The sequence below is a fragment of the Copadichromis virginalis genome, linkage group LG17, assembly GCF_057382275.1.
Source record: "Copadichromis virginalis isolate Kocher_CV1m ecotype Utaka linkage group LG17, C_Virginalis_male_GT1.1, whole genome shotgun sequence".
Lineage (NCBI taxonomy): Eukaryota > Metazoa > Chordata > Actinopteri > Cichliformes > Cichlidae > Copadichromis > Copadichromis virginalis.
In genome coordinates this window covers 37,355,994-37,377,372 of record NC_140634.1, presented here as the reverse complement: position 1 = coordinate 37,377,372, position 21,379 = coordinate 37,355,994, and the positions used below count along the sequence as shown (strand labels likewise).

Genomic DNA, 21,379 nt, shown 5'->3' with positions numbered 1-21,379 from the left:
CATCCCTTCATCCCCATCTGTACGGAGCAGATGCCGTCAGGATGCTTCTGGGGATTAAACGCCTCTCGCAAACACAATCTGCCTTCGCCCCCCCACTACCCATTCACATCTTCTTCACCTTTCCACCTTTCTTTCATTTTCCCCTCTTATTCTCCCTTGTTTATTATTTCAATTTTTTGCCAATGCTGACGCCTCCATTTGTCTCCACCCTCATATTTTAACGGCTTAATGCTCAATTGTTCATCACCATTCCTACCCAGGTGTCAAAAGCCGTTCAGCCTCCAGTGCTCACCACACGGGATGCATTTGACATTATCCATGTAAACTTGAGATTTAAACTTAAAAACCTGCACTGAGAAAGCTGGCCTTGTGTTTTGGTTTTGAGAACAACTTTGCCATTTTGATTTAGTGCAATTGCCCAAAACCAGACTTCGCAATCAGTTGTCCAACTGTGCACAAATGAGCAAATCCACATCCCCTTGTGACTTGAAAGAGTTACAAATAATTAACTGAAAGTGAGCTGCTGAACACCCACCTTTACCTGACATAATTTACCTTATCAAATAAAAGATAGTGTAACAGATTTACAGAACAAAACAAATGTCATATACTTCTATCATTTTCCAGTATGTTACAAAATCAGGGCTTCAACCGTGTTATTATTTTTCACTCGTAATTTTTCTCACAACCGCTTTGATCCTTTGCTCACACCGAGGCTCCTGCTGAGTCTACTGGCTTATCACTGGCTCTGAGCTCTGTTCATGTTCAGCTGGGTGAAGGTGATTAAAGCGTCTGATTAGGTTTATTTTCACAAACATTTTGTGCTGATCTTCCCATGATTGACTGTGGCAAACTCTGTGTCTTCACTCACACAAAGAAGAGTTTCCACGCAAACCGCTGCTGTGCATGAAAGCAATGGGCATGCGGGAAGCTAACCAGCCAGTCACCAGTTCCAGTCCGTGGCCAGTCAGTCAGGGGCATCTCTAGTGTCATCCAGAAGAGGTCAACCTAACTGCTAATAGAAATCCCTCCAGGCAGAGCGCTTATTAACACAACTTGTTTATCAGTCTAGCTTGAGAAGACAAAAAATGCCCCCCACACAGCACTAGAGTGATAAGATTCCCTTATTCGGTTTGAACGTTTTCACTTTAATTTGTCTCCTCTCTTTGCTTCTCCTACATTTATTCCTAGAGCTGTTTTCCTGAAATTCAACCTTATAGGAAAAACAAAATCATGGTTAGTATGTTGGATTCAACATGAACCAGGCCAGACTGCCCTCCCTGTCACATGCCCGTTAAAGTCGCAGTGGCACAAGTTCATATCTACCTCTGTATATTTATGAGAACGATATCTAAAATAAAAATCACGCTCACTGTTAATGCTTTAAAGGCTGAGCATATACACGGGACTCTTTAAATGAAACATTATGTGCATGTTTGTGACAAAAACTCTGCGTGACAGAAAAAGAAGTAAATTGTGCATGTGTGTAGTGTGTGCAAGCATGGCTCGAGGGGCGAATGACTTTTATCCTTCTGTCAGAGGGAATGTGTCAGATTTCGACTCTTTTGTTCCTTGTCGCCGAGCCTTGTCGTTACGTCTATCCGCGCGCGCGCGTGTGTTTGCCTGCCATCCCTGTCGGCTTTAGTTATTAGTCACTGGCTCTGTCGAGAGGCGCCTTTTTTTCCCAAATAGTTTGGAAGTCATAAATCCATAAGCAGACAGATGTAAGCTGGCGACCAAATACAGACATATATTAGGCATTCCCCTGGATCCAGCAAGCTGCTTGATGGGACATAAATGTAATCATATCCTTTCTCCTAAATCCCTCAGAGCTTTCACATTCTCCCTTCACCATTGCTGATAGACTATTAAGATACAGATGCTACTGTGTATACACTACACTAAGTCTGTTGAGATCATTCTCATGTATACCATATGTCTCCCCTTAAATTTTGATGCACTGCGTCTTCTCTGAAGTGTTGATAAGACATTTGAGTGGAATACAGCAAGCATTATGGTCCATGGCATACTGTGGGCTGCAGTGCTGGAACGATCACAAAGAAAAAGCAGAATGAAACGGAGAAACTGAGCGAGCACATTTTGCAAAAAGGTTATTCAGCGTAGCATGTAATAACCAAAATGGAAACCGAGGTGATTTTCCTGTGTTTTTGAGGTAATCTGTCTGTGTGTGAGAATGAGAACGAGATAGGTCACATCCTGTCTGCCACCCAAAATGTAAACGCTTTGAAATCATTATGCTACTATTACTGTAATTGAGTTTGAGAATAATACCAAATGCTTAAATAATACCAGATTACGAATTCATTATGATATGCTATAATAATGCTGGCCAGATGCTGCTGTTTTGTCTGGCCGGCAAATGAATCTAATCCAGATTGGACATCTGACAATGGAGGTTTTCATAACCCCCAAATGACTTTGAACAGGTTTCTGGTTGTATTCATTTGCAAAAAAGAAAAAAAAAGGGGGAAAAGTACTAATTAAACACAGAAAAAAAGCACAGGAAATCAAAGCTGGCAGCAGCACAATGATTGTAGGTGAACAAACCCCACCACACCACAAAGGTTGTTTACTGGAAATTTATGTAACAATGCAATGTTGTGGAGTGAAGCAGGAGCTATGCAATAAATGTCTAACCACAACTTAAACCTTCACGATTAATTAACTGTAAGGTTGTTGTTGGGGTTTTTTTTTTTAACATCAGATACTTTGAAACTGTGTCATCAGTTTCTTAGTCAGAATAAAACTATTTGCACTGCTCAGAATTCCAGAAAAGCTGGGATAATGTTCCGGTTAGTGTGCCATAAAAATAATAATCAAAGCATCATACAAGGCGCTGGTAACTGAGGGACTGTTTATTTTTATATTATGGATAAGTTCACTTATAGAGCTGGTGAGCAAAAGTAAGACATCAAAAATGAAAGAAAAAAGTAGCAAAGTAATGACAAAAACAAATGCTGAAAACCCCCGAAACACACAAGTGTAACATTTTTAGTTTTGCAGAAATCTGTATACTGTAGCCTACTAGTTGTTGGTCCAACCACATGGTGGAAATGACTATATACTTCCCTAAATCGTACTATGTGTTTTTCAGATGAGTTGAATATGCAGAGCGAGCAGTTTTAGGGGGATATCTGATCATAACACTAATAAGAGAAGTTTTGTGTCACAGCTGCCTGGCGTCTGCTTGCAGGCACACAGTGGTGGTTTCGGAACAGGAAGCGCCGCCTTGACCCTTGCTTCCTCCATTGCGCCTTGTTTATGTTCCAACGACTTCCTGCATTTCTCTGTCATTTCTCAGGCTTGGAATAGGCTTGGCCAGTGGATAGATACATCATGATATATTTGTCTAGCGAAAGCTTATACATGTAGAAACGTAAGCTAAAGGCGGTGGGATACTTCCTAAGAAGAGCAGATTGTTGTGGTGTGATTGTAATGCCGGCTTCCAGTCACTAGAGGGTGGTTGAGCCTGAGCTATGTGAGCGGGACTCAGCTGTGGGGATACTTTGCCTGACAGGAGGTAAGATTATTGACATGTTTCACAAAATGATCTCTGCTCTGTGTGAAACATTCTTGGCATTCAGGCTAAATAGGAAAAGAAGAGTTCAGACACATACATGTAAAAAAAACAAAAGGAGCTGAATGTTTGATTTGATTTAATTGTTTTACTTACCAGTGTTATAATTTTTGCTTTTTGCTTTTTAAGTTTGCCCAAAACAGACTTCAATAATTGCAGAGAGTCTTAGTAAAGTAAGTAGAATGTGACAGTTTTTATATGTATTTGCACTTTGTGTGTTTAAGTGCTGCTTTTTTATAGTCTGCCTTATTGCGGTACATGTAGAGAGAAGAATACAAAACAGCGAGACTACATTATCTCTGCAGCAACTTCGCATACTGTAATTCCACTTTATCCACAAACGGCTTGAGTTGTATTCTCTGCTCAGAAGTTTTTCAAGGTTTAACGTGTGTGTGTGTGTGTGTGATAGAGAGAGATAGACCGCTCTTCCTTTGTTTTATTAAACTGTCTTGAATAAAAAGTGTCAGCACAAGTTTGATTTTCACCAGTAGATTTGTGATGATAAACGCCAGCAAATGTCACTGGTTTGGTTTGGTCTTCAAAGGCTGGTTATAGGACTGCTCTGTAGTGCAGGAGCGTGGGGCACAGACCCATCCTTACTGACCCAGCGGGGCGTCTCTTGGCCAGACTCTTGAGCTTCAGGCCCCAGGGGTCTGATACAAGCTGCCAAATCCTGAGAAGGTAGCTGTACTACAACCTACTCAAAGCAAAGAACGATACATGATTAATATGTGTCTGCGCGCCCTTTGTACTTGCTGATAAAATCAAAGACCTTTATCAAAGCTTTCTTTCTGAGGCCAAGTATTTGCCAGGGAAAGATCATGAATTGCCCCCTAACGTTTTACAGTATTTATTCTGTCTAATACAATTAGTAGTTATATGCTAAGCATTTTTTTTTCCAATTTATATTTTGTGCGTAAGGAAAGAAACACATCAAAATTAATATTCGAGATTTATTTGATGGGATGATAGAAGTTATATGGCATCACAGAAATCTTGACAATCTTCAAAGGAACCAGTGGGAATGGCTGAGGGGTCAAAGACAGCTTTGTGCTCTTAAAAGAGAGGAAATTGATTATAAGATGTTAAGCATTAAATGTAATGTTCATAATGGGCTGACACAAAAAACAAATGAGAACATTCATGAACCGACTGTACATGCACGAAAGTGAGAGAGAGAGAGGCAGGGAGAGGGCTGCACATGATCTTGATTGGGAACAGCTTTAAACAAATTAGGGTAATTCTGGTGCCCAGTTTGAAGTAAAAAAAAATACCAATACAGATTGTGGCAACGTTTCCTTTTAAACCTAAACAAGGAGGCTCTTACAGTGTTGTATTAGCAACATATTAATGCAGGTCTAGACAAAGAGAAAGGTTTTCAGTTTGTATCCTTTGAGAACAGCTATCCCGTCAGCCTTACCACAAAAAGTCATTAAAAAGCAAAAGTTTACATAAACAGTTCATTCAGTTAAACATGTTAAATATGTACATTTCAGCTGGGGGAAGCTATCAAAACTCCAACTAATATTACTCCTTCGACATGTTGTAAACTGCAGACCTATGAAATACCGCTCACATGCTTTAAATTCTGATTTGGTCTAGGTTCCTGACTACGCCTTCATTTGGGTTTTCATCATACAGCTATGCTGAAGGGTATTATTATTATTATTGTTATTATTATTTTGCAGCTTGGAAAAGATCGTTGTTCGTGCCGAGGGATTTAATAATTTCTCCAATTTTCCCAAAGGTCAAATGCAATGTCAAATACAATTACAAAAATGATTTTCACGTTACTTAAAGCCTTAATTCTAATGAAAATTATAAAATTAATTATTTGCTCTTTTTGAATTTTATGCCGGTAGCATACTTTTGAAAAAGGGGCCGTGTCATCACAGCTTCTTTTAACAGCGCTCTGTATGTGTTTGTAAGTATTTGCATCAGCAGCCAGGTTTTAAAGCAAAATATTTTCCCATTCCTATTTTATATGGAAGTTCAGCTGGAAGAGTTTTATTACGTTATATGTTAAAGTGTCAGTCGGTGGCAGGTCTGGACAGCTGCTAGTCTTCCCAACTCTGAGCCGTGCTGTTGGAATACCTCCAAAAGTTGTTTTAGCATTGTCTTGCTGAAATAAGTAATGACTTCTTGAAAGCATTGGATGATAGCATGCATTGCTCAGAAACCTGTATATAAGGCATTGGTACCTTCACAAATGTAAAAGTTCCCTATGCAATGTATGCCATCGCATTTGTGATATTTTTAGACATTTTTCCACTTTATGCCAGGTCATGCTACAGAGAAGGTGACAGTGTCTGTGAATGCAACTGTTGCTTTCGGAACTATTTCTTAGCTTATGCAGCGATTTCCATCCTTTAATTTTCTAAAACACTTAATCAAGTATGGGGCTGCAGGAAGGTGGGTACTGGGACTATCCCAGCTAATACAGGTAGCAAGAGGCCTGCACTATGAAGTAAGTTCAGCATGCTAGGGGTATATTTCTGTTAAGTGAATTCACTAACCCTAACATCAGCACTGACGATAAGCAGTCACATGAAGCTGGTTACCAACTTGTCAAATTAACGTAGGGTTTCCTAATTTAATTATGAGTGTGTTCACATGAAAAGGTTGCTGCTGGCACCATCTGACCAATCACGAACGTGGATAAGTCCTGGCAGAAGACTGGCTGATCAAACAAAGGAAGAGAACTATAATTTTAGAAAAATATGAAGAGGTTAAACATACTACAGCGTGAAAGCAACACAGCCAGTGCAGACAGCACTGCCATATGAGTGAATGTGAGAGGAAAAGCACTGTACAGGAGTTTAGTGTAAAGAACGATTGAATGCATGTGAGCTTTAGTCAGTAAGACTGGAAAAGAGCAACTATATTGAAGACAAGAAGGAAAGCTGGCATGCAGACTGTGTAAGTCAACAGACAGCGTAATATCAGATCGCATTAGGTCACAGGAGAATCTGATAGTATGTCATAAGATTAAAACAAAGAGTAAAGAACAAATATAAAAACTAAATTCATCAGAGTACATGGAAATTTGACCCACAAATACTAAGAGGTGTGGTGTTTAAGGATCATATCAACGCTTACAGAACAAATAAACTGTTTTAAAATAAAGTGTTGGACCTTCCTGCTCTACACCCACGAGTTCCCAGGAATCTTCCAGGAATGGAGGCGCTATTTTCTTAGTAAATATATCTCAGTTTTCACCTTGTAGTAAATTAAGAAGACAAAGAGTTGCAGGATGATGGTGGTTAAAATTTCCAGGTGTGATATTAAAGATACGAGGGATCTTTAAAATAGAGAAATGATTATATGTTTATACTGTAATAATATTGATAATTTAGCAGTCATCCTGAAGCACCTGAAGGTAAATTGAACTGAAATGAATAAACAAAAACATCATAGACCTTGAGACGTTAGGGCACACGCAGGCACACTCACACATATGTAGAAACACACTCACACCATGGGAGAGAGAGACGGAGAGAAAGACAGATCCCTGAGTTACCTAGCTGCTAAACACTGAAGAGAGGAGAGTGAATTTGGAGTGACATCCCAGTTATTGCTCTTGACATTTGTGCATCGTCCAGGCGCATATGTGCAGTAAAAGCCGCACCTAGGGGAAACTCTGTGTGCGTGTGTGTGTGCGCACACACTGATGAGCTAAGCACAGCTGAGGACAGACAGTGAATGAATAATAAAGTGTGTCAAACCTGACCTATGCGGTCACTCTGCTGAGACTTTCCCTTGTTTGACCGCCTCCCCAACCTCCTCTCTAACACACACAGAAAAAGCCTCTTGTGCGCTAACTTTAAAATGATGAGACACCAATGATTGTCTTTGTTTTTCAGCTTTAACATACAGCAGCTATTGAACTGTGAAAGTGAATTGGACAGGGATCAACCATATAATATAGTTTTGACAGCCTTTGAAGCGCATCCGCTCTGCCCCCACACTTCTGCTGATTGCCCCTGAGCCCTCTTTCTCCTCTGCAAAGGCATACTGTGGCATTTACAAGGTACAGTGGGCAGCGGGACGCACATTAGAAACAACTAAGCATACATGGATGGAGAGCGAGGTAACAGTGATTTAGGGTGAATCATTTTGGTTGAGTCAAACAGCGATGCGATAGCAAATAAGAAGCTTGGCAAAAAGACATTTTGCAGCTGGTGACCATCACAAAGGAAAAGGTAGTGCCCACTAATCAATGTGAAATGCTTTAATGTTAACATATTTTATAAAATATGCTGTTACTAAGTGCAAGACAGGGAAGCTTATCTGGGAGCTACAGATGGCTGGCAAATAAAGGAGAAAACAACAGAAAGTGTCTATTGATCGGTCCTCTCCACCATGATATCACCAAGCTTTTCCAAGTCTCTGCATCCCAAAAATATGTTTAAGAAAAAAAGTATATATTTTTGGATCCTTTTAATGATTAAATCAATAACAACAACTTACATCACAATTGTTTGTCCGGATGAAGAATATTCCAGCGTGGCAGTAGACTGTTACTATCGATTTAACAAAAATGAGTGAAGAAAATTTATGAATGGATTTTTGCTGCAGGCTGGTAGCACCGTTAAAGACTTCAAGAGACTTAATGAGTACTGTACAGCCTGTCCTTCCTGTGCTGTGCATTTGCAGACAAAGGCATTCTTTCACAGGATACCCGCTCACTCATGTTTTAATGGTGCAAAATAGCCTGAAACCTCTTATATATGTACAGTGGCTGAGGTCTGACAATGGCAAAGAATATGTGATTTAAACCACTGAGTGTGAGTAAATTTTCTTCAGAACCTGAAAATGATGTTTCCCACTCCCCCACCCCCCGCCTATTTTGATCTGTATTTGTGAATGACAAGTGAGCACCTTGCTCACTCAGACTCCAGGGCAAGACTGACTATTTATCGCTGGCTCCACCTTCTTGCTCTGAGCTACAGCTCGGTCATTGCTTACCTTCCTGGTTAAGAGGTCCTGTGTCTGATGCCTGTTTGGTTGTGGTGCCCAGTCTTGAGCAGCTCCCAGCTCAGTCAGTATCAGCAGGGGGATGCCATTGCCTACATATTGTTCTTTGATTGGGCGACTTAGTAAAACATCATTGAGAAAAGACCCTACATCAATCAGAAGCACTCCTGGAGAAAAATAAACAAAGAGATAAATGGGCCAAACTACTCAAAAGAAGTTTTTTGTTTTTTATTCAGTACAATTCAATTTTATTTATATATAGAGCCAAATCCCAGGAACAGTTGCCTTAAGGCGCTATTTTAAAAGAACAGCAGGGTTTTTCCTGGCTTAGAATGGGTCTTTAGGAAGTTATTATGTGCTTTAGCCCCCAACAGGCCATTGCAGATCGGCGCCCTTCCCTGAAACTGCTTCTGCCAGAGTTTTCTTCCTGTTAAAAGGACGTTTTTCCTTCCCACTGTCATTGAGTGCTTGCTAATAGGAGGTTATTTGATTGTTTGGATTTTCTCTTTATTATTGTAGGGCCTTTGCCTTAGAATATAAAGTGCCTTAAAGTGATTTTTGTTGTGATTTGGTGGCGTATCAGTAAAAATGAATTAAGCACAACTGGCTATGCATATTGTTTAAACAAGTCTGTGTTAATTTACCTGATGTAAGTCAGCACATTTGCCTGTTGTTTATGGCTATACACAATTGTTTTCAACATCTAAAAAATGGCAATATTTGTATCACAGTACTGGTGATTCTCCTTTGGTGAATGGTCATTAGCTCTCTGGTGGGTGCCAAGATTTTTAACATCCAGGAAAATTGTACTTAACGGCTTATGCAGTTGTTATTGTAGCATCACAAATGTGGTCTAACTCTGTTAGAAAGCTGCAGAATAATTTTGACTTGTGCCCAGCATGCATTTATTGTTATAGTTATTGGCATTTTGTTTTTACAATTTTGGCTGAGTGTTGAACAATAGCACAAAACGTTGTGGCTCAAACATTAAATCAGACTTGTCCATTTGTGCATTTGTCATGAGTCTCTTCTTATTTGAATGTTTTCTGATGATTTTCAGGAAAGGGAGCAGTGTGAACCCATATGGAATCTTCATGGGGTGTTTTCATGCTGTCATTTTGTGAAATAAAATCACAGTATGTGATCAATATCCACTGATTGATTGAAACATGTGCAAACTTAGATAAAATACAGTTTTTAAGCCCTAACCATAGTTTGTACAATTATAATGAGTTTGAAATTCAGTATTTGGTATTATCACCTTAGCAGGCTTTCTTGTAATTTCTTTACGCGGTCTTTAGAATTAGTTCTCCAGGCTGAGGAACATTTAAAGCTCTTCTTTGAATGGTGAACGCATGTAGTGTCCTCAGTTGCGTTAAAAGGACAACCTGCCAATATATGCCAAATTTTCCCTCAATGCATTTGGGAATCACAATGTTGGTGCACAAACACATGCCTGTCGAATTGTCTTATCTTTGGTATTTTTCATAGATTCAGCTAAAGAAATTGGTACAAATTATGTGTTTTTGCAACAAACTACTAGCAACAAAGTGTCTACAGATGCTATTTAAAATTGGCTATTTGCTAAATTATCTAAAATGAGTCCAAAGGAAAACTTTGAAAACCCTTCAAAATTCCTTGAGAAATATTGCTCAAGAGCATTAAAAAAAAATCTTACAAGAAGGTACTTTGCAAACAAAATATGAAGAAATAAAGGTTGCCTTGAGACTTTTACACAGTACTGTATGACAAATAATTAGCTTTATTTCACAAGTTATCAAAGTCAGGGTTCTACTAATAAATGCACAAGTTGTCCCAATTTCATTGACATGAACTAATGGTTCCAACCAAAGACCATTGTCTTATCAAACAGGTTATCTAGGCAAAAACATGGCCTATTTTCATCTGATATATTTTTCTGTCTGGCTTCTACTTCACAAACCATGTGCCAAACGTTTCTCCACTTTTTGAGTCCTTTTTCTGGCCTTCATGTGAATTTTCGCAGTCTGGATGAGGACCAGTTTTTAATTAATTTCGGCACCACATAAAAAAGGCTACGTAACATATAAGAAAACCCCCAATATTTACCACCTGCCAAATTTACTTAGTTTCCAATGTTCAAGTTCAAGTTAAATTAAGTATGCGATGTCATTTTTAAAAATGAAAATCTGAATTAAATCAGCCAATGAGTGAACTAGGAAAGAGCGGTTTGGACCAATGGGGAAGAAGGAGGGGGGCACTGCGATGTATGCAAATTAGACAGTTTAGTCAAGGTCCTCGCGAGCTTAACAGGTGTGTGAAAAAAAATTTATTTTCTTGTTTTTCTGCAGCCGAAGGGTGAGTGTTTTATTCTGAAAGTTAACCATTATACTTCGATAGCAGTAGACGTACTAAAAAAAGAAATAGTAGCCACAACTGCCTTTAAGCGAAAATATCCCAGTTTTGGACTAGCTTGCTTTCATTGTAGGCCAAAGTTTAGCCTCGGGCTAAATGTAAACGTCACCAAATCATTTAAATGACTGACTGCAACTATTCCGGCTCAAGGTGTGGTTTCTCCCTCGCAGTTTAGTGCAGGGCAGGTGACACTGAGGATTTTACATTACACGTCTGGGTTGTTGTTTTTTTTGAGTAAACCCACCTACTACAAGGCAGCATTTAAAATTGGTATTATTTGCTAGCCTGGTAGTCATTCAAAGGAGCCTACTTACTGTAGTTGGCAGAAACCTGGTTCTAAGGCAGATGGAATATAAAGCTTGTGGTTTTGAAGTGTTTTACAACTTATGGTAAATGGTAAATGGCCTGTATTTATATAGCGCTTTACTAGTCCCTAAGGACCCCAAAGCGCTTTACATATCCAGTCATCCACCCATTCACACACACATTCACACACTGGTGATGGCAACTTATGATAGTGGCACATTCAAAGTTATTCCTCTTGACAGTCTACAGCTTCAGGTCAGATTTTACCTCATGTGTTTTAGATTTTACCTTCTGGTTACACATCAGTTGTAGACTTTTAATAGTTTGTTCTTGGTAAGAGAAATGTCTTGACTTGAGGAGTAGCTATTGTGAAGAGGAAACAAATTGACTTCTCCTGCCCTTAGTGTCTCAGCTTTGTGTAATTTGCCCAAATCTTGTCCTGTATGTGTGCATGCATGTGTGTGTAATGTGAAGTGAAGTGAAGAGAGAGAGTGGAAAAGAGGTGGTGTGGCAAGAGGGAGAGAGAGACAGAGAAGTGACACAAATCAATGTGAGCACCCAAACCACCATCACCAGCAGCAGCAGCGGCGGCAGTCTTCCCCCTCTACCGACCTCCATCACCTCCCTGTCTTTCAGTGAGAGAGACCAGTGGAGAACGGGAGTCACAGGAAAGACGGGCTCCTCAGCAGCGCAGCATCCGGTAAGTCGTTAAAGAGCTAGGGATACCTCCCACCATGCAGTCAAAGTTGCAGAAGCGAAGGCAACAAGGGCAGCCTGGCAGTGCGACTTTGCTCTCCAAGACTCAGAGCATGCAGAACAGGGTACACGGTCGTGGATGAGCACCTTTTTAAATTTTTAAACCCCCACCGCACAGCTTCTCTTCGCTTCTTCTGTGACGGCTGCTTCTGTTGCAGCTATAGCACAGAGAAAATATCGCTTGGAAGAGGACAGCGTGAGAGAGCCGCCGCTGGTCCTCCTCCAGTCATATGTTTTAAAAGCCTGCTGGGGATTAGGGATTGGATTGAGGGAGGCTTTTTTCCGCCAATCACCGCCCTGCCTCTCAAAAAGCAGGAGAGGGATGGTGGACGAGCTGAGGAGAGAGAGCGGTAGTTCTCTAATGCTGTAATGTTTCTATAGATACTTACATTTTGCCCGTGGCTTTTGTTTTTGTTGACACTGTGGGTCTGTGTGGGATTAACTGGATCTCTTAAGTATCTATTAGCAAGCATGTGGAAAACTTTTTTTAAAGGGCTGTACTTATACTGGATTTAGAAAATTACACGTGCATAAGGTGCACATTTGTGTTTTTCTTTGGTGAACAAAGAAAACCGTTCTGCATTTGCAGGGAATCAGCTTCAGTTGCATCTGTAATTGTTCAAGGTTTTCATCAGAATATTTTGGGTTTATTTTACTTTTTTTATGGCTGCTTCTCATTTCCTAGAAATGAGATGAGAGATGAGATGTGTTTTATTTGTCAGTTGCAGGTCTTTTGCCCACAACAGAGATGACAGACCTTGCCGACCGTACATACAATACACAAACATCACATTGGGGAGACAGGTCAGGCTAGGTAGCGAGGAAAAAGAAACATCGAAATGTGTAACACAAAAGGATAATACAGGAATGCACAGATATCAACACACCATAACACAATAAACACAGACAAGCAACATGGGAAAGAGTTCCAGTGTGTACATCTGATCTGGGACCGCTGCAATCTTCGACTGCGCCTCCAGCTGACCCGATGTCCACATCAGAGAAGATGCTATCAGTAATTTTGCTATAACAGAATTAGCTGAGTTTGTCATTTGGTTTGGTTGCCATGTTCGTCTAAATTATGCATCCACTTTAATGGCTTTACTCAAACTCCATAGGCTTACAGAATGAAGGGCAGCAGGGAAAATAGTTTAGAACAGGACTTGTGCTAATGTCAAAGCTTTCAAATTAGGACAATTATAGTAACACGATTATCTACAAGACAGTGATTGAGGGGCATCTTTATTCAGTATTAAAATTGTCTTAATCACAGTGAGATAGCATGGCTTTCTAGTTTTGGCTGGTTTTTAGTGTTGTTTCACAGCAAGAAGGTCCTGGGCTCAAATCCTGCTTGGGGCCGCTCTGTGGGGAATTTGCATGCTCTCCATGGGTCTGCGTAAGTTCTCACCGGATACTCCCACAGTCCAAACACATGGATGAGGTGATTCTAAATTTGTCACATGAATGGTTGTCTGTCTCTGTGCATTAGCCTTACGATCGATTGGTGACTTGTCCAGGCTGTATGCCTCTTTTCACCCTATGACAGTTTGGATAGGCTCCAGGCCTCCACAACTCTGAATGGGATAAGCAGATGAAGATCGGTGGAAATTTTATGTTCAGATTAAAACCCTGACCATCAGTAGCAACCTCAGGTTACGCGACCTTTTACCACTCTCACTTAAGCCAATAACAAGCAAAATAGTTTTTTGGATAAATAATAAATCCCTGTGAAAATGAGTTGTGGTACACCTAACTTTCATGTGTATGTGTCTGCATTGTTTTGTAATTTCACCTCCAAAGAGTTACATCACTCCTACAATACTTCACTAACACCATTAGAGGAGTTTGATTCACTGACTGCAAGGTGCCTAAGTCCAAATCATCACCCCACTACCACCATGCTTGATGTTGGTACGAAGTGTTTGTGCTGATTTGCTGTGAATTGCTTTGCTTAATGGGTAAACATCTCCACCTTGGTCCAGAGCGATCTTTCCAGAGCTCTTGTGGTTTGGTCAGATGCAACTTTCCAAACCTAAGTGGTGCTGCCGTGTTTTATTTTTAGAGGGACAAGGCTTTCCCCTGGCAACCCTTCCAAACAAGCTGTACTTGTTCAGTCTTTTTCTAAATATGTTGTCATGAACTTTAACATATAACATATTAAATGAGGTCTGAGATGTAGCTTTTGTTATTTGTTTGCACTTTATCTGTGCCTTACTTGCCTCGGCATCCTGCAGGGTAAAGCCTCCCTTTATTGCATGTGGTGCTGTGTCAGTGACTGTGTAATTTTAGGGTCAGCATCTTCCCCTATCCGTCGTTCTTTAAGAGACTTAAAGAATGAGAGGCGGTAAAAGTCAAAGCTGCTCAGGTGTAAAGAGATTCTCCCATAAAACAGTGTTCTGTTGGTTCAGGGATTGTGCTTCTGTGTGATCTACGTTTTTACTTCTAAAGCAGACTGCAAAGCTCATTCTTTTACCATCCAGTCTCGTCTGACACTATTAGTATAACTGAGCTACTAAAGATTACTGAGGTAAAACCATTTTTCTCCATTAGCAAGATCTGACTTCATCATCTATAGTACATGACAAATGACGGATAAAGCAGCTGTATTTTTATTTCTGACATATTGCCATCAGAGCTGTGGATTTTATTATTAGGCTATTCTTTTCTGTGCTATTCTGTATTCAGAGTTCCCTGCACCCTCTGTGCTTGTTTTATTTGAACAACCAATTGCAGTCATTGCTGAGTGATACTGTATCTGCACCGAATGTGAAGTGCGTCTGCTATTTACAGTCCTACAGTATCAGTTGCTGCTGCGCTCCTAGTTGTTATTGTGGGAGCTTGGCAGCGGTGGATATTGTTATCTGTCCGTAGCATCAGGGATTGGTTTCCGCTCTGTTTTAGACAGTGATGAAAACACAAACATGTACTGTACACAGAAATACACACACACGCACAGACAGGCACACTGAGTTTGTTTGTTACATTGTTGTGCATGTGTGTCAAAGTGGGTGTATGCATGTCCCCAGGCCCACGGAGCGAGACACATTGTTAGATGCAGGTAAGAGTCAGACGGAGAGAGACATCTGTCAGTCTCTGAATGGTATTTTCCCAATGCGACTGATGAGGTGCTCTTTCTCCCTCGGTCATGGTCCCGCTCTTTCTCTCTCACACACACACGCACACACGGATTTTTGTGCACACGCATATGAGGTTAGGGCTCAGGTGAAGAAGCTGCACGTTTGAGTGTCACTGATTTAACGGGGTGTTGATCTCTTACAAGACAGGAAGCTGTAAACAAATCCCCCAACATGTGGTGACTTGCTGGAGCATATCCCTCTCTTCTTTCGCTATCAGAGTATGTTTGTGTGACTTGTAGACTAATGAAATATAACAGCTGAGTGTAAATTGGAACAGACAGCAGGCATTTGAAGTGGAGCTTTGTTTGGTTACAGTAATTATTCATTAAACACCTTCCAAGTAACTTCCAGTAAGTGTGTTATCTTTGAATGACTGTCCATATTCTTAGCTCACTGAGAGATATGGCTGTGCAGTAATTGCACTTTGTAGTTCTTAAATGCTTGTGCTATTATCAGTTTGGAGAATACAATAAAAAATTTGGTTAGTTTAAGTTTATAATCCACAAATGTGGTTAATGGGGTTTGTGAAATGCATCTTATTTCCCTAAACATCACTTTAGCCAATTTATAAATTTGGCCAAAATGAAAATAATAAACACATGCAATGAAAGTTTAATGAACTTCAATTTGATAGTACATAAAAATCTGAGCATCACTGCCTCCCAGCCCTGCCCAGTACTGGGTGGTTTTTATGATGAATTGTACAAATAGGGACAGTCACTGTCTGATCCATGTCAGGTTGAAGGTTGTTTGAAGGTAGGGCTGTTCGATATAACGATATATATCGGATGACGATATGAAAACGTCTATCGTTTTATATTATGCTATCGTTTGTTTTGTGGTGTCGCAAAATAAACTGTTTACGGCAATATATATATATTTTTTTGATGGTCACTGTAGTGGGTATATTAATTTCTTGAAGTTCTCTTTTTCTCTTATATTTATAATAACCACACTACAGACGAATAAGCAACTGTTTTTACTCTTTGTCGTTAGCAACAACGATGGTAAACACAACTAGTGGCTCCGCCGTCCGCTTGTTTAGTTTCCACATAAGCCTTTCACATTAAAGCTGAAGATCCTGTTGAGATTTTTCAAAATAAACTGAAATAATTACAAACAGGCCAGTCAAAACAAATTGAGGACCTTGCTCCCGAACATGGGGCTACCTCTGTAGCATGGACATGGTTTGGTTATGAAAAGTCTGACACCGATCAGAAAACTGTACTATGCAAATTTTGGAGGAAACTGGTCCCTACCTCAGAATCAAACACGGGAAACCTTTTCTACCGCCTACGTAAGAATCACGTGAAAGAGTATGGAGAGAGTTTATGGATGTGATACAAAAAAAGAGCCGTCACGTGTGTAAATGACCTTTAAATTTGGTAAATATTTTTTATGTTTGTTTGAAAGGCACTTCGGTTTTATTTTGAAATCCATGCTTTTATTTTGAAACAGGAAACTGGCACAAAACCGTTAAAGGGCTGTCATTAACGTTTCTTTTAGGATATGGTAAATGGTATGCCTTAAAGTGAAAAATATGTACGTTTACTTTGCCAATTAGTACCTGGCTGACAGTGGCACAAGGGTTGTTAATGTTTCCTTTAACGGAATAAGTTACATGCAATCAAAATGTCGTTTAATAGAGTTTATATTGTTTACCTTGACCTTGACCTTTATGTGTAGTTGTAAGTTAGTGAGGTGATATAATGAATTGAGTGATGTAAATTTGATGTATATGCTATATGTGAGCTGGAGAAATTTGTTTCCTTTGATGTTATGGTATTAATATTGCTGGTTTTGTTTTGCTCCTAGCTCTTACGGTGTCTTCACTGAATGTTTCAATAAAGACATTTCCAATAAAACCTCTGTGAAGCATCAGTATAAGAGACCATCATTCAGCCAGGGATGCTACAATGTGCTCCAAATAAAGCTTAGACTCAAACGTTAGAACAGGCTTTTCCCCGCAGCACGCCGTGTAATAAATCCTCACAAAGAAAACGGCAGCCGTTACAACTTATGCTTAAAAATGTATAGTTTCATGCATCGGTCAAAACACTCGACTCCGGTTACACGACGCCCAGCTGAAAACACTTCATGCAAGTCCAGTTGCTCAAGATTCACAGAATTTACAGAAACATAAAATGTTTGTGATATATATTGTTGTCAAGACGATAAATGTTTATATTGGGATATGAGGTTTTGGTCATATTGCACAGCCCTATTTGAAGGCTTCATAAATTTGTAAGAAAAAGTGAGCCTATGAATTCCAACAGTAAGAACATGTTGAGCAAGTGGATTTCAGGAGCAGCTGAACAATTTGTTTAAATAAACTTAATTTTTTTCAGTTGCCAACAGTAGTTGTGTTGCCGTTAAGGTATTTTTCTGGTGACTAATTTACTAGAAGATTAAAGGTGAAATGACAAAAAAATCCCAAATGTAAAATGAATCCCAATTTAAAGAAAAGAAAAGTTGATTGTTTTAAAAGTCAGAAAACAGTGGCTTCATAGTCTGGTGATCAGCGCATTTGGCTAATATGCCAATGAACCTAGGATAAGTTCCTTGGAGGGTTACATCAGGAAGGGCTACTGGTATAAAAGTCTCCCACATCAAACATGTAGATCCATCTTCTGTGGTGATCCCTTGTGAAAAGAGGAGCAGCCAAAATAGGTTTAGTTTTTTAAAAATCTGAAAACCGTGAAAATTTAGAACAGTTTAATGAGAATAAGAATGAAATGAGAATTCTCTTGGGAGAATAAGAGACATCAGCAGACTACCAAAATGATGACGTAGTCAGGCTGGGGGAAAGGTAATGCGAAAAGCAGGGATAGCAGCAGTGAAGGAGTCGTCCACAAATGATGAGGAAAATAATATATATACTGTGGGCAGCATGACCAAGTAAGGTAACGGTGATGTTGATTGCAAACAGTGCAGAGTTAGATATGTTATGTTTTACTTGTGTTCTACCACAGAAGGAAGGTAGGGTTGCCCCAAAAGCAATAAAAATATCATCTGATATATGGAAATATTGGATTTTTAGATCGCCAGATATCTGCATTGATATGAGATATCAGTCAAGCTCTTATTTGTTGGAATGTTTAAATGCCCAGCAATTTGTGATTTTTACTGTGAGTTTGCCAGCTAACTTTCTTTTTTTCCCCTCTGACATTGATTTGATTGTGTCTTCATTGCTTTATTTATTATTATTATCATTATTTTTTATATTGAGAGTTATAAGTTTTATCATTGGCCTTATCAGTGAACCTCAAACAAGTCCACCTTTGCAGACTGAATCGCTGTTTTTTTCGCTTTAGCTGATATTTCTGTTTTTTCTCTCAAACAGATGTCTTTTTTTATGTATCTGTAGGCTTTGAATGCGGTTGAGGAGTGTGCTGCCAAGACATATAAATTATTAGAGTAATAGGCTTAAGTGACTTGTCCTACCAGCATCTCAGTCCAGCATGTAGACATACAAAGGCTTAGAGAGATAAGATAAGATAAGATAAGATAAGATAACCTTTATTAGTCCCACACGTGGGAAATTTGTTTTGTCACAGCAGGAAGTGGACAGTGCAAAAGTTATGAGGCAAAAATTAGAATACAATAAGAATAAATACAGTACACAACTGTACAGAATAGAATAAAATAAAATACTATATACAGTAGAATAAAATAAAATAAATATACAATAAGATAAAAATAGAATACAAATACAAATACTATATACAACTGAGTAAAAATACAACGATGACAGAAAGGATTATTCCACTTAGTAAGATACATGAGCCAAGAATAAAAAATTAGGATGGCAGCGAAATACGCCCCTCCTTACTCCCCACCGGTCTTTCTTTTTTCCAAGGTTAAGATTAAAATTCAAATTTTTGTCTTATCTGCTCCTCTCCGCTACCTCCTATGTTTTTATTTTTTAATTTTTTATTAAAAGCATAAAATGATCCATTGTTATTAAAGTGAGAAATGTGTTGTGTACTTTTGTTCCCAGTGGAGCAATTATAATATTTGACTTTAAAAGATGAAACGGAAAGGGACAGTCGAACACATGATCTGTGGAGGTGTGTGGAATGAAATGGAAGATATGTTTGAAGCAGGAAGGGAGAAGAGTCAGACTGTTAGCTCATTCCATGAGCTTAGAAATATCTTTGGGGGTTTTTCGATGGCACTTACGGTGTCTGTGTGTGTTTGTGAAGGTTGGTCATTGTTCACGAAGTAGACATTAACTCTCTCATTCCATATACCAGAAAACCACTTAGATTTCATTTTATCTGTCATTTATGGCCTTGGGAGCTTCAGTTATGATTGAATTTCAACTTTTAACATTTTTGGCATAATTAAATCGAAGTTTTGTACTTTACATCACTGACATAGCAAATATATTTTGTTTTTTGCTGTCTTTTGCTGTTTGCTTGTCTTGTTTCTATGGACCAGGAGACCGGACTAAATAGATTGAGCAAGATTGATTGATTAGTACAATGTGGAGCAGAGACAGATTATGGGGTTGTTCTGTTTTGGGAATCAACACCATCAATAAAAATTTTAACCCTTTTTTTTAAAGTCTTTAACATTGAGCAGATCTCTGAAGACCCCTTAAGGGCATTAGGATGATACCCACCCTTCGTCCAATAAATGATAATCTAGTTGGCAAATGTTAAAAGCTTATAGTAGAAACTGTAAGGCACATATTAAAGAGTTTTTAGGCATTTTACACTTTACTATAATTTAAAAAAAAAAAAAAAAAAATTGGGCAAATGTTAACGTTTTATATTGTTTTAGTTCTTTAGCTGATGCACTTGAAGGATTAAGAATTACTATACACTAGGTCATTTTTTGCTGTCTGTAAGTGACCTTAAATTTGACTTACTGTAGTGCTGTTTCACTGGCAACAACTGTGAAGTGGTGCATAACCTCTGTCTCGTCATCCATCTTTTCCTTACAGCTACCATTATATTGTTAAGTGCACCATTACATGCAGAATCAACTTTATATGCACAACTCATCCATCCATCCTGAGTGAAGTTAGCTTAAAGAAAGAGGAGCTAAAGCCAAGTGCAAGAAAAACAGTTATTTTGAAATGTCACTCATGCAAAGTAAGCTAGTTGAGCCGAAGAATAAAAATATGGAACTGAAACCGGGTATAAGATCCCCTGCAACTAGTTTCTGCAGACACTTATTCAGAAGGTCAAGCAACTCTCACCCCTTCAAAAAAAAAAAAAAAAAAGCGTAATCCAGAAATATACAAAACAAAAGCCAACAAAAAGAAGTACACCTCTTGAGGCCTTCCTAACGAACCGAAGTCCAATTCGGACAGAGGGCGCCTATTTCCAAAGTTTTTTTTTTTCCACTCTCCTGTTCCTTTGTGCATCAAACTCTTCAAAAAAAAGGGTGGGGGGGGAAAGAAAAACATAACAAGCTTCTTTCATGGATCAAACGAGAGCGGCAGTACACATTGTGCCAAAGCTGGATAAATAAATAAAAAAAGAGAGAGAGAGTGAGGGAGAACTACCTTATTATTGTTATCAAAGTAAAGCCAGCTCCTCTCCTGCTCCTCTTGTGGGACCTCTCTTACTCTCTCTGCTTGTAGACCCAGGGGGAATCCAAACATGACCCGCATACACACACACCCCTCCTCCTGGAACACACACACACACGCGGGCCTGTCTTGCTGTACGTCGTTTCATTTGTGAAATTAGTCCATTCTCTCTGACCCCGTCTTTTCATCAGGAGCGTTGGTGCATATTTTAGTCCCTTTCCTGCGCTTGTTTTACTAATTGGTGGCTATACTTTGCCCAACACTGATATCCTTTGATCATCTCAGATCATTACGTTTACCTCATTAATTTGCTCAATGTGATTTTTCTCCCCCCCAAAAATTTAAGAGTCCGTGCAAAATTGGATTAATAATAGATCATATGAGCCAGGAGAAAGTGTAATTCCTTTGTGATTTCTCTTGCTCTTTTCTTCCCCTCTTTCTTTCTTTCTGATTATTTGTTGTCCTGTCACACGCAGGCTAGCGTGAGAGGAAAAGGTCAGTATTTTGGAGAAAGTGCTGAGATGAGCAGATCAATGCAATCTCTGTTAAGTAGAGAGCAGGAATTGGAACATCAGGGCTTTTTTAGCCTAGCTTAGCATGACAGGAAAAATATCTGCCCAGATTTGCATATACCAGAAACAGGGGGAATCCAAAAGGACCTCGACT

The 21,379-nt window shown here is 39.3% G+C and overlaps 1 protein-coding gene across 1 annotated transcript in view; it reads left to right on the top strand.

The window, feature by feature from the left end:
* The first annotated feature begins 10,825 nt into the window (after positions 1-10,825).
* The window catches only part of sox5 (SRY-box transcription factor 5), a 245,625-nt gene continuing 235,071 nt past the window's right edge, over positions 10,826-21,379 (top strand). The window contains exons 1-2 of the mRNA XM_085436072.1: positions 10,826-10,867; positions 11,750-11,975. The gene's annotated coding sequence lies outside the window, so the exon portion shown is untranslated. The remainder of the gene's footprint in view (positions 10,868-11,749; positions 11,976-21,379) is intronic.